The following is an 11,260-nucleotide window of genomic DNA, read 5'->3' on the forward strand; positions in this document are numbered from 1 at the left end:
GCAATGCTTCTCAGTCTTCAGTCTGGGTGTGAATCATCTGAGAATCCTAATAACCTGTAGTTTCTGACTCAGAAGGTCTGGGATGGAGCCTGTGAGTCTATATTTTTAATATGCTCCAAGAGATGCTGATGATCCTAATCAGGGCTTTATTTTATTTTTAAAAGAATTTTATTTATTCACTTGCCAGAGAAAGAGAGAGAGAGAGAGAGAGAGAGCGAGCACAAGCAGGGGGAGCAGGGAGCTTGATGTGGGACTCGATCTCAGGACTCTGGGATGATGACCTGAGCCGAAAGCAGACACTTAAACGGTCAAGCCCCCCAGGTACCCTGTAATCAGCACTTTAGAGCATCACCTTCAGATCACCTAGTGTGTATTTAAATGTGCAGCTTCATGACTTTTTCCCTTCCTTGCCCTTTCTCTGTCTACTTTCTCCTCTTCAGAGTTTCTGGAGGTGGGGATCAGAAAGCTGTTCATCACGAGGAATGTTTTCTGTATAATTTTTTATCCTTGTCTTGAAGAAATATCCTTTCTAAAAGAAAGATTTTGATCATGAGTTCCCTTTGATTTAATCGAGCTCTTGTGTATGATACATTCTCATTCTTTTTTCACCTTTCCTTTCTCATCATTACTTCATTGATTGGGGCTTCTTAGTTGTTTTCCCACTAGTTTCTTCTCTCTGTTTGTTTGGAAGTATATGTTCCCTATCATTCTTTAAGTGGTTATTTTTGTTGTTTTCGAGTGGATATTTTTTAAATTAATTAATTAAGTTTTCAAAAATATTTTATTTTTGAGAGAAAGAGAGCATAAACAATTGGGGGGAGGGGCAGGGAGAGAGAAGAGGCAGACTCCCCACTGAGCAGGTAGCCTGATGTGGGGTCCATCGCAGGACCCTGGGATCATGACCTGAGCTGAAGGCAGATGCTTAATGGACTGAGCCAGCCAGGTGTATATTTTTTTAAAAAGATTTTATTTCTTGATTAGATTGGGGGGGGTGACATATGGGCACAAGCAGGAGGAGGGGCAGAGGGAGAAACAGACTCCCTGCTGAGCATGGAGCCCAACATAGGGTTCAATCCCAAGACCCTGAGATCATGACCTGAGCCAAAATCAAGAGTAGGATGCTTGACTGACCAAGTCACCCAGGTGTCTCTGTGCGTATTTATAAAAGTCTAAAGTTAGACAATATTTTTACTTTCGTCCAGAATAATATAAGTATCTTAGAATTTTTTAAACCATGGTATTCATCTTTACTACTTACATGAAGTTGTTGTTCATTGTTTTAGTTCTCCCCTGATTATTGTTTCCCATGGATACTTATTGTTATATTTGTTGAAGTTGAATCAGTGGCCACTGATTAGTCAATCATACCTATGTAAGCAATTATGCCTCCTAATAACCCAAAATGATGGGGTTTAAAAAGCTTCTGGTTGGTAAACACATGTTGGTAATGAGGGTTACATACCCAGAAAGAGCATGGAAGCTCCATACAACTTCCCCCATACCTTGCCCTCTGAATCTCTTGCATCTGGATATTCCTGAGTTGCATCTTTTTATAATAAACCAGCAACCTAGTGAGTAAATTATTTTCCAGGGTTCTGTGAGCCATCTTAACAAATGATCAAATCCAGGAAAGCCTGATAGGAATCCTCAATTTATAACCTGTCAGCCAGAAGCACAAATGATAGTCTGGAGTTGTGATTGGTGTTTGGAGTTGTGGGAGCAGTCTTGTGGGATTGAGCCCTTAACATGCGGGATCTGACACTATCTTTAGGTAGTGTCAGAGTTGACTTAAATTGTGAAACACTCAGCTGGTGTCTGGAGAATCAGAGAATTGCTTGGTGTGGGAAAACTCCACATACATTCGATGACCAGAAGTGAAGTGTGTGTGTTTTGAATTAAGAAGAAACCCAGGAGGAGTTTTCCTTTTAAGATCTTTAATTTAAATGTCAATCAGGACTGCTATTATAAAGGATGGGATTTTTTTTATAGTCAGGCAACTATGCATTAAAGTTACTCTTTATTTAGAATGTCAACATAGTATATTTTAGCTTTTAAAACTCAAAAGTCTGTGGGAAAGTGGTTTATATGCATATGATCAATAATAGTCATTATTATGTCTGAATCAATAGATATTTAACTGCTGTGCCCAGGTGAATCTCCTTTTTTTCTGGGCATGAGATTAGATTGTATTGGAGTTGCCTATGTACCATTGCCTTGGCAGTTAGTAGATGGTCAATAAATTTTGGTTGAGTAGATGAATGAATTGAAAATGTTAATAAGTCAAAGAAAGGACTATATATTGGAGACTTTGTGTATGTATATGTATGCATATGTAATAAGTGGGGTTAGGAGAATCATTGCCTTTCATCTGGATTTAAGGAAGTGATAGCCAAATAGGAGCTCATTGATTTTGTTTATCAGACCTGTACTTAGTTGGTCAAAAACATCCATTATCTGGGCTATCAGACAAAGCAAACTTGATATTAGGTCACCTCCCTGGGCTCTGACTTGCCTTACACTATCCAAATCATTGACAGAAACTAGAGTGAGTGTCTTGCATTATTCATTTTCTTCACAGATTTGGGATGTTGTGAGAGACAACAGCAACAATAGAAGCTAACATTCATTGAGCATTTACTATATGATAGCTATTCTTTAAGGGCTTCACTGGCATTGGCTCATCCCACAGTAACTTTTAAGATATGTGTATTTACTAGCTTGATTTCACAACTGGCACAGAGATATTAAGCAGCTTGCCTCAGGTCACACAACACTGTAGAACATAGATTTAAATCTGGGCAGGACTCTTACTCCCTAGCAAATGGTTACTACTGGCACTTAGAAGAATCAGGAGTGAAGAGTTTGAACCACATTGAACAGCAGTCATCTTCACTCAAGGGTAGTGGTTCTTAACGGAAGGAAATTTTGCACACACACCCCCCCCCAGGGTACATATTTGATGATCTGTCTTTTGTGAAGGCATAGCTTTAAGTAGGGAACTTCGAAGAGGATCTTTTATAGGGAGTTTGGGAACAGTGACTCATTGTCTGGGGAGTATACTTTGAGAAGAGTCAGTGTTCAGATGTGAGCCCTTGAGTAATGGCTGCCAAGATGATTCTGTCTACTGCATATTCACCAGGATCTAGGAGGGGGAAGAAAATCAAACATTTGATATAAACTTTAGAGGTCAAATCAGATTATCTGAACCAGATTATACAGACATTTAGATGTTCTTTATTTTAAAAAAATGTTAAGCCCTTAAACATTTAGTAAAATCAACTTTAATGTTCTAAGTTTAACCCAGCTGTGCTAAGGGATGTTAAGGGGGAAGATTTCTGTGCTTCAGTCACAAAATTCAAGGATGAGCAGCACTAAGAATTATATTGTATTGGTATCAGTCCCTCATAAAATATTTCGCATGAAGCTATGGATGCTTGAGTTGGGACTACATCTTCCAAACCTTCCTTTGCATCTAGAGGATTCCTGTTTAATGACTAAAATAGTGAAAATATGTTTTATTTATTTACTTTTTAATTTAATTAAAATTTTATTTTAGCTTATAAGACCCATCTTGGACTCCTCACCCTGAGAAATGCAAGATAATAAATATGTTGTTTTAAGCTGCCAAGATTATGTTAATTTGTTGCAGCAATCTTGGGAAACTCAAATAGTAATCTGCCAATCTTTCTGGTAGAGTGGGTCCATTCCTTTCCTACCCTTGGTCATTCATCATAGGAATCCACTGTTATTATCAACAAAAGATATAAACCAGGAAGTGAGAACAAATGAGTGAGCATGGTATAGTCCCATCAAACAGTTTCCAAATTAGATTATTAGAAATGATCTGCTTAGGAGATATTTGCCAAACCTGGAATAGTTAGTTATATGAGAAGTACTGTAAAGATGTACAGAACATTTTGCATAATATGTTATATACAATTATATATTTAATTTAATACACTTAAAAGAATGAATTTTCATGTAAATTTGACTCTAAAAATTCCAACTAGTATTTGGGGGAAGAAAATATTTTAAGGCCTGAATATCCAATTAAATATGTAATTTCCATGTCCCCACTTTATAATGCCTGGGGTACAGATTTAATTTTGTTTTTATCTGAATATGGTTGATACACAATGTTACATTAGTTTCAGGTGTACAGCAAGGCAATTCAACAAATTTATACATTATGCTATATTCACTCTAAGTGTAGCTTCCATATATAGCCTTAATTTATTTATTTATTTATTTTTTAAAAAATATTTTATTTATTTGACAGAGAGAAATCACAACTAGGCAGAGAGGCAGGCAGAGAGAGAGGAGGAAGCAGGCTCCCCGCGGAGCAGAGAGCCCGATGCGGGGCTCGATCCCAGGACCCTGGAATCATGACCTGAGCCGAAAACAGAGGCTTTAACCCACTGAGCCACCCAGGTGCCCCTATAGCCTTAATTTAAAATACTGTCTCTACTCAGCTCTTGTAGATGTAGATTTTTTTTCTGTTTACTCATGCAGGAAAATGGCATTTACTTCTGATCAGTATTTTGAAGAAGAAAATCATTTGGTTGTTCCATTTTTTGAATTCATATTCCTCTGTCAGAAATGGCATTTAGGGATTTGGAGTTAAGAGTATCAGTCACAGAGCAATATTTGCTGGGTAAAATGAAAAGTGATTTTTCTCTGGCAGAGCTAGAGAATCCATGGAATAGGCAGGTGAGAAAAGAAGCTGAGGGTGAACAACTGATGGTAAAGGAAAAGCGCTTGGGAAAATAGACTAGGGTAGCTGATAAGTGCCCCCAAAAGTATAACAGCTCTGGTGATAGTCTCATGGCTGAGAGAATTGTCAATACAGAGATAACAATATTAATGATATTTGAGGTTTTTGTTTGTTCTTTGTATATATTTTAAAGCTAAGTATTAAAGCTAGAAAATAGAAAAGACTGAAATGTGTTAAATTAGTAATGAGTTTAAATATATAATTCATCATTGAATAATTCTAGGACTCATAATTCTTTTAATTATCCATTACTGGTAATTCTCTGACTTTTAGTGGTTCTTAAAATTTAGTGTGTACAAAAGCATTACTCAGGAAGTTTGATGAACTGGCTCTGTGACTGGGGATCTTGGGGTGAGGTCCTGGAATTCTACTTTTAATAAGTACCTCAGGTGATTTTGTGGTCGCTGATCCACAAACCACTCATGAATCAGCAGTAGGCTCTAGCCTCCACCCTATGCCCATTCACCTCAGGGCAGCCTTCTGAAGGAAGCTGATGTATAAAGCTTACTGAGTTGCCACATAAAGTGGGGTCCTCATACCAGCAGCATGGACATGACCAAGGAGCTTATGAGAAATTTAGACACTCAGGCCCATCTTAGACCTGCTGTGTCAGAATCCGCATTTTAATATGATCCTGGGGCTGGGGGGTGGTAATGGAATGACTCACAAGCGCATTAAAGTTTGAGAAGCACTATCCTCCTGGAAATTGATTAGTCTCCGTAATGATGGTTCTTAATCAGTGCAGTGCCTCCAGATCTTCTGAGGAGCTCTAAAAAATTACCTTGGTTCTACTTTAGACCCACTGACCTTTTAGCAATAGAAGGGCAGAAAATAGCTTAAAAAAAAAAAAAAAGATCTAAAGGTGACTTTGCCTCACACTACTGGTTAAAAACAATTGCTCTATAGGGCTTACCCGGCAATTTAGAACCTTTGGGATAACAAAAATCAAACCAGATTACTCTCAAATCTGAGATTTGCTTTGTGGGGTGACAACCTAAAATTCAGAGCAGACATTTTTATTACCTCGTACAGTCTTTGTTCTTTTTAGCTTCCTTGTCCTAGTTGTCACTCTGGGAGAACTCAAAGCAGTCTTCAAGTTTTCATCTCTCTCTTGTGTCCTCAGGGGACAGCTGATTTATTCCCGAGTTCTCCTGCCTTTTTAACTTTTTTTTTCTTTCTTTCTTTCTTTCTTTTTTTTTTTTGGTTGAAGGCTGTACTAGTGTAGGTCAGCCTGTTCATAATTCACTCTGAGACTGGAGTAAGGACTCCGAGGTCCTCATTTTCCTCAGGAATTGAGCAGTAGTTTGTTAAAACTCCAGAGCTGTCAGCACTCTCTGTAACTGTGATCCTCATAAATATGAAGAAATAATGAAACTTTATTAAAGGACAATCCAGGCGTGAATCTTTATTCCATTTACTGGGTCTTGTATTAGAGTAACTTTCAAGAGGTTCTGATGCAATTTTTAACTCCATTATCTGTGAGGTAGACAGTTTACTAAAGGAATTTTAGTTTATAACTGAATAGGGCTATAAATTTTGGCCCTAGTTCAGATTGTCCTTAATAGGGAAAATAGATCCTTTGTAGGTGGAATCTGAAGCAACTGAGAATAATCAAACTATTGCTTGGTGGTCTGTGAGTATATTGTCACTTGCTACTTTCCTTAATCTAGGAAGAGATAAAGGAAGCTGGGGCTTATTGCTTGAAGAAGTTCTTCTGGTGGCAGAGTTCTTTAGGAATTTTTCTAGCTTGCTTTGTGTTCAGCCCAGACCCAATCCCAAAGCAGAAAACCTTCCTTCTGGCATGTCAGTCGACATCAAAGAATACAGCTTCCCAGGGAAGGAGCTGTGGGTTATTATTTTTTTTTTCCCCAAGGCTTGAATTCAGCACCTTGGAGAAGGCCCATCTCCTTTATCTGGTACAATGCAGTCCCATATTGCTTGTTGTCCAAGCACTTTACCTGGTCTGCATTTTGAAATGCGACCATGCTTAAGCGCAATTGCTGATTTCCATGATAGAGCATTTTGGGGCCAAGGGAGCTATTTCTATACTACCTTGTTCTGCCCTATCACTTCTTCTCTCCAAAGCTCACAGTTGAAAGGACATTTACTTAAGCTGAGCAATGTTAGAGTATAATACTCTTGGTGGTTTGTCCTCTCCAAAGGAGAAGGCCTAATCTGATAAGTGATAGAATAAGTCCCACTGTGCTGTCTTGCCACTGAGAGAATACATATCTTTGAAATATGAATTATCTTTGTCAGCAAGTAGGGCTTTACATTAAGGACTTTATAGTAGTGATTAAAATTGTGGCTGGCAAATTCGTAAATATTTAGCACACTTTTAATGTTATATAATAAATGAAAGAACACGGAAGTAATAAAGGAGCATGTTCTCATCTGCTACATTAAGTCAAATTTTTTCGTATTTAGCACAACGAGTTAGTATTAGCACAAAAAGGAATTCTCACACAAGCCTAGTTATGAGGCTGAAATGAGTTGAAGGAAGAAAGAGCCATCAGAATGAGGCTCCTGACTTTACAACCAAGGGCAGTGGGGGAGACTCATCCTTTATGGAGGTTCACAATGTTCCACTGGGATAAGTCCCATAGACCTTCTAGTCAAATTGAAAGATCACTAGTGATTTGTTCTCTAAAAGAAGCACTTGATTTTTTGAAGAAGTGATTCAGCAAATTATATTTTGCAACCTTCTGGTCTTCGTCACAAGGACTGTGATTGTGTCATATTACAGTAATTTTGATCAAGGGGTGAACCGACCTAGCACAATACTTTGTGGCAAATCCTTGCTGACTTATTCCTTATGCGGCTACTTTGTGAATGAAAGAGAAACAGAGATGGAAGGAGAATTTTGTCATTTTCCAAGTTAGCATTAGATACTCTTTTGGGGTTATGAAGTGTGCAGCAGACTTAGAGAAATAAGTCGTGGATCTCGCTTCATGGTTCGGCAATGCCAGGCCCACTACTGAGCTTAGAAGAAGCAGACCTTCTCTTTTAACTCATAGTTTCTCTGCAGCTATCTTGGAAAACTCCTTATCCATTCATTGCTCTTGGCAACCAGCAAAGGCCCATTTTAATTATTCTACTTTCTCACAATAAGATCCTTAAAGCATAAACAAGAACTATGCTATATGAACTATTTCTGTCTTTGATTCTTAACCAAAGAATCTCTATTCAGAGACACAGATATTTTGTGGCTGTGTAATCCTGAGTGTGTAGAAATGCCCAGGAGGGAGGGTAGTTATATAGAAATGAGAAGTTTAAGAGCCAAACATTTGACTCGTTCTTAACCCCACTTAAAGCTGGGACACATTCAGTTCATTATCAAAAGGGGCGTGTTTTCCTATTCACCACAGTGTCCCTAGTATAGAGCGAGTGACTGATATACCACCCTCTGCAAAGATGTGTCCATTAATGGACTAATTGGAAGATAACCTGAGATACTGTAAGTGAAAGGACACAGAGGACACACCCAGCAAATGCTATTTGCCTTCCTCTGCTCTGCAGAGGTGTGGGCAGTAGAAACCATCAGCTTCAATAGACATGTGTCAGACATGGAATGCCTGTGTTAAAAAATGTCAGGGATCGATTCATTTGATAGCTGAGGCCCCAAGGAGACAAAATGCAGCAGGAGTTGTGGAAGAGATAGGAAAGCGAGGTTTTCTTTCCTTTTATGTTCTCTTCATATAATACCTTTTCGATTCCTTATCTAACTTGGTTTACAGTGACATTTTCTGTGTATGTGTGGCGGGGGAAAGAATGCTAGTCAACTTTACAGGTACAAAAATATGAAAAAGGAAGACAGATATATGCTGATTAGTTTGACTTCCTTTGCTTACTACCTTTTTATCATTTTTCTGCTGACAGTGTTCTAATCTTTGCAAATTGAGACTGCAAAGTGCTCAGGATTCTGACTGGCTAAATCCACAGGAGCAGTTACTAGCTGTTCTTCTGCTGTAACTAAGCAATTATGGAAAACTTATTCAGTGCACAGGACAGTGCTAATTAGTGTATAGAATACACAAATAAAAATGGGCATTATAGAAGTAATAAGTAATGTTAAGTAAAGGGTGCTGCTAATTTGTATTTTTCTACTCTGGGGTTAAGAATCTTGTCTGCTATGGTCTCCCTATTAAAATACCAGGAGTCGTTTAATTAAAACTTTAGGGAGGTAGCAAAACAATTAGTTGAGAGTGACCAAATGCATTATTTGTGAGTAAATGCAAATAAAAATAGTACATTAATGAACTTAAGCTATCATTTATGTACAGTACTGCTGATGTATTGGGACTTAATAAAAACTTGCAATTTTTCCTATTAGCTTGGTGATGACTTTTAGTCTTCTATGTCTCTCCGATTATTGCTTAGAAGATGGACATTTGATCTGATTCTGTGGACATAGAAGCATACTGCCCCAGGTCTTATGCTCAAGCCATTCTGGGTTGAACTCTTATTTCATAGTCCTTGCTTTTATTTTCTTCTTATGCATAGGCTCAAGGTTTATTTGTTTAATGTTGTTACTATATTACTTTCATTAACCTCTACAAAGTACTTATTAATTTTTTATTTAACTAAAATGGTCTGTTCTTGGTTCTTTTTCTTGCTACTGTGTTGTCCATTAGCATGGTTTTAATTACTTCCAAATCTTACAAATCTCCCTCCAGAGCTTCAAACCAACATGTTCAAATGCCTTCTGGGATGTTCCATAAATCGCTCAAACTCAGCATGACCAATTCTGATTATTTTCTACTTTTCTACTCCCTCACTCCCAAATTGTTCAAATTCAGACTTGGCCACTTACTGGTATGGGGCTTGGGCAGGTCACTAAGTTTTCTCACCTATAAAAAGGTATAAAAATAGAAACTATTTCATAGAGTTGATGAAAATGAATGAGTTAATATGTGTGACTTTACAGAGTAAACACTATAAAAATGTTTACTCTTTTTTAAAAGTTTATTCACTCCTACTCTATACACTAAATATAGAACTATATTTTAAAAATGTAAATCGAATTGAATATTGTCCTTGCTTAAAACATCTCCATTCTCACCATCATGTCTTCCAGTATCTTTAAGAAGGTACACAGAGGTCTGCATAGGCTAGCCTTGGCTTTCTTCCGTAACCTCATCGCTTGCCACATGCTTCCCCTTCTCTCACTTCTGGGTCTTTGCTGAAGCTGTTTCTCATGCCTGGTCTGGGGACTCTTCTCCTTGCCCAACTACTCCTTACCCAACCCCACTTAGGCTACCTCCTTCTCATGTATTAGGTTTCTGTTTAGATATCATCTCTTCCAGACAGGTTTTCCGTATTAGCTATCTATGGATTATATATTGGTTTGACTGCTTAGCATCCTTATTCCCTCATAGGATATTCAACTCCAGTGGACTAACTCAATCCATTTCCACAGGGAGGATGGCTTTGTGACACTTAAATATCTAAGACCATAGATCTTGATTCTTCTGGGTCAGACATTGTTCTCTGGGTCAGAGACGAGAATGGCATCAAGACCAACATTCTATATGGAAATTTAGGTTTTCTGAAATAAGTCCAAAATATAGGGAAAATGGCCCTAGTCCATGTAGCAGTCTAACTTCAGATTGTCACTAACATGTGTAATCCTAACCCAAATGAATTATCAAGTATCAATTGTTACTGTGTCTCTTTCATTAGACTTTGCTCTCTTGGAATGTAAGGATTTTGTCTGTCTTACTTATCATTATGTCTTATAGCCTGAGCATGAAACAATCATTCAGAACATATCTGTTGAATGGAATCATGTATCTTTGGGTATTAAGAAACACTAAGAGATGATTTTGTCCAGCATCCTGATACAGGTATGATGCTAACATTATGTTTGATAAATGGGTCAGCTGAGGTCCAGAAATTTAGAGACTCCCTCTAAGTTACATAGAATAAACTAGAAGCAGAGTCTTCTGTTCTCTTCTTTTCTTTCTACTATTCCTTGTTACCACCCAGTGGCATTTGTACATTTCTAATATGCTAATTTGCCTGCAGAGAGACTAAAAACCTTGCTTTCATATCCTAATCATGGAGTACTCTTTGTTTACTAAATCTTAGGGTTGAAGATAAGGGTTGAAGTTAGATTAGACTGGACCAAAAATGCCAGTTTAGGGAATTTGGGTTTTAATCTCTAGGGTGATTTTCACATTGTGCTCAGGGTGCCCTTGTCAGGGACCCCGGTTTATAAGGGCTTTGTCTGGACTTCTCATTCATATTTCGAGAGGCCCCTTGTTCATTTATGTTCCTTGGCTTATGGAAAGCCTCTTTTTAAAGAAAGAAATGTATGAATAAAATACATTTGAAAGCTGTTGCTCCAGGAAATAGGGCAACAATTTGATTTACTACTTAAACTCATCTTTTTTTAAGCTCTTAAGGTAAAATTTGCTGCCCTTTTTTGGGGGGAGGGGGGGTGGTGTCTCTGACCAGCTTTTCTTAATAGCTTGCAGGGTGAGA

The sequence above is a fragment of the Meles meles genome, chromosome 15, assembly GCF_922984935.1.
Source record: "Meles meles chromosome 15, mMelMel3.1 paternal haplotype, whole genome shotgun sequence".
In the NCBI taxonomy this organism is placed as follows: domain Eukaryota; kingdom Metazoa; phylum Chordata; class Mammalia; order Carnivora; family Mustelidae; genus Meles; species Meles meles.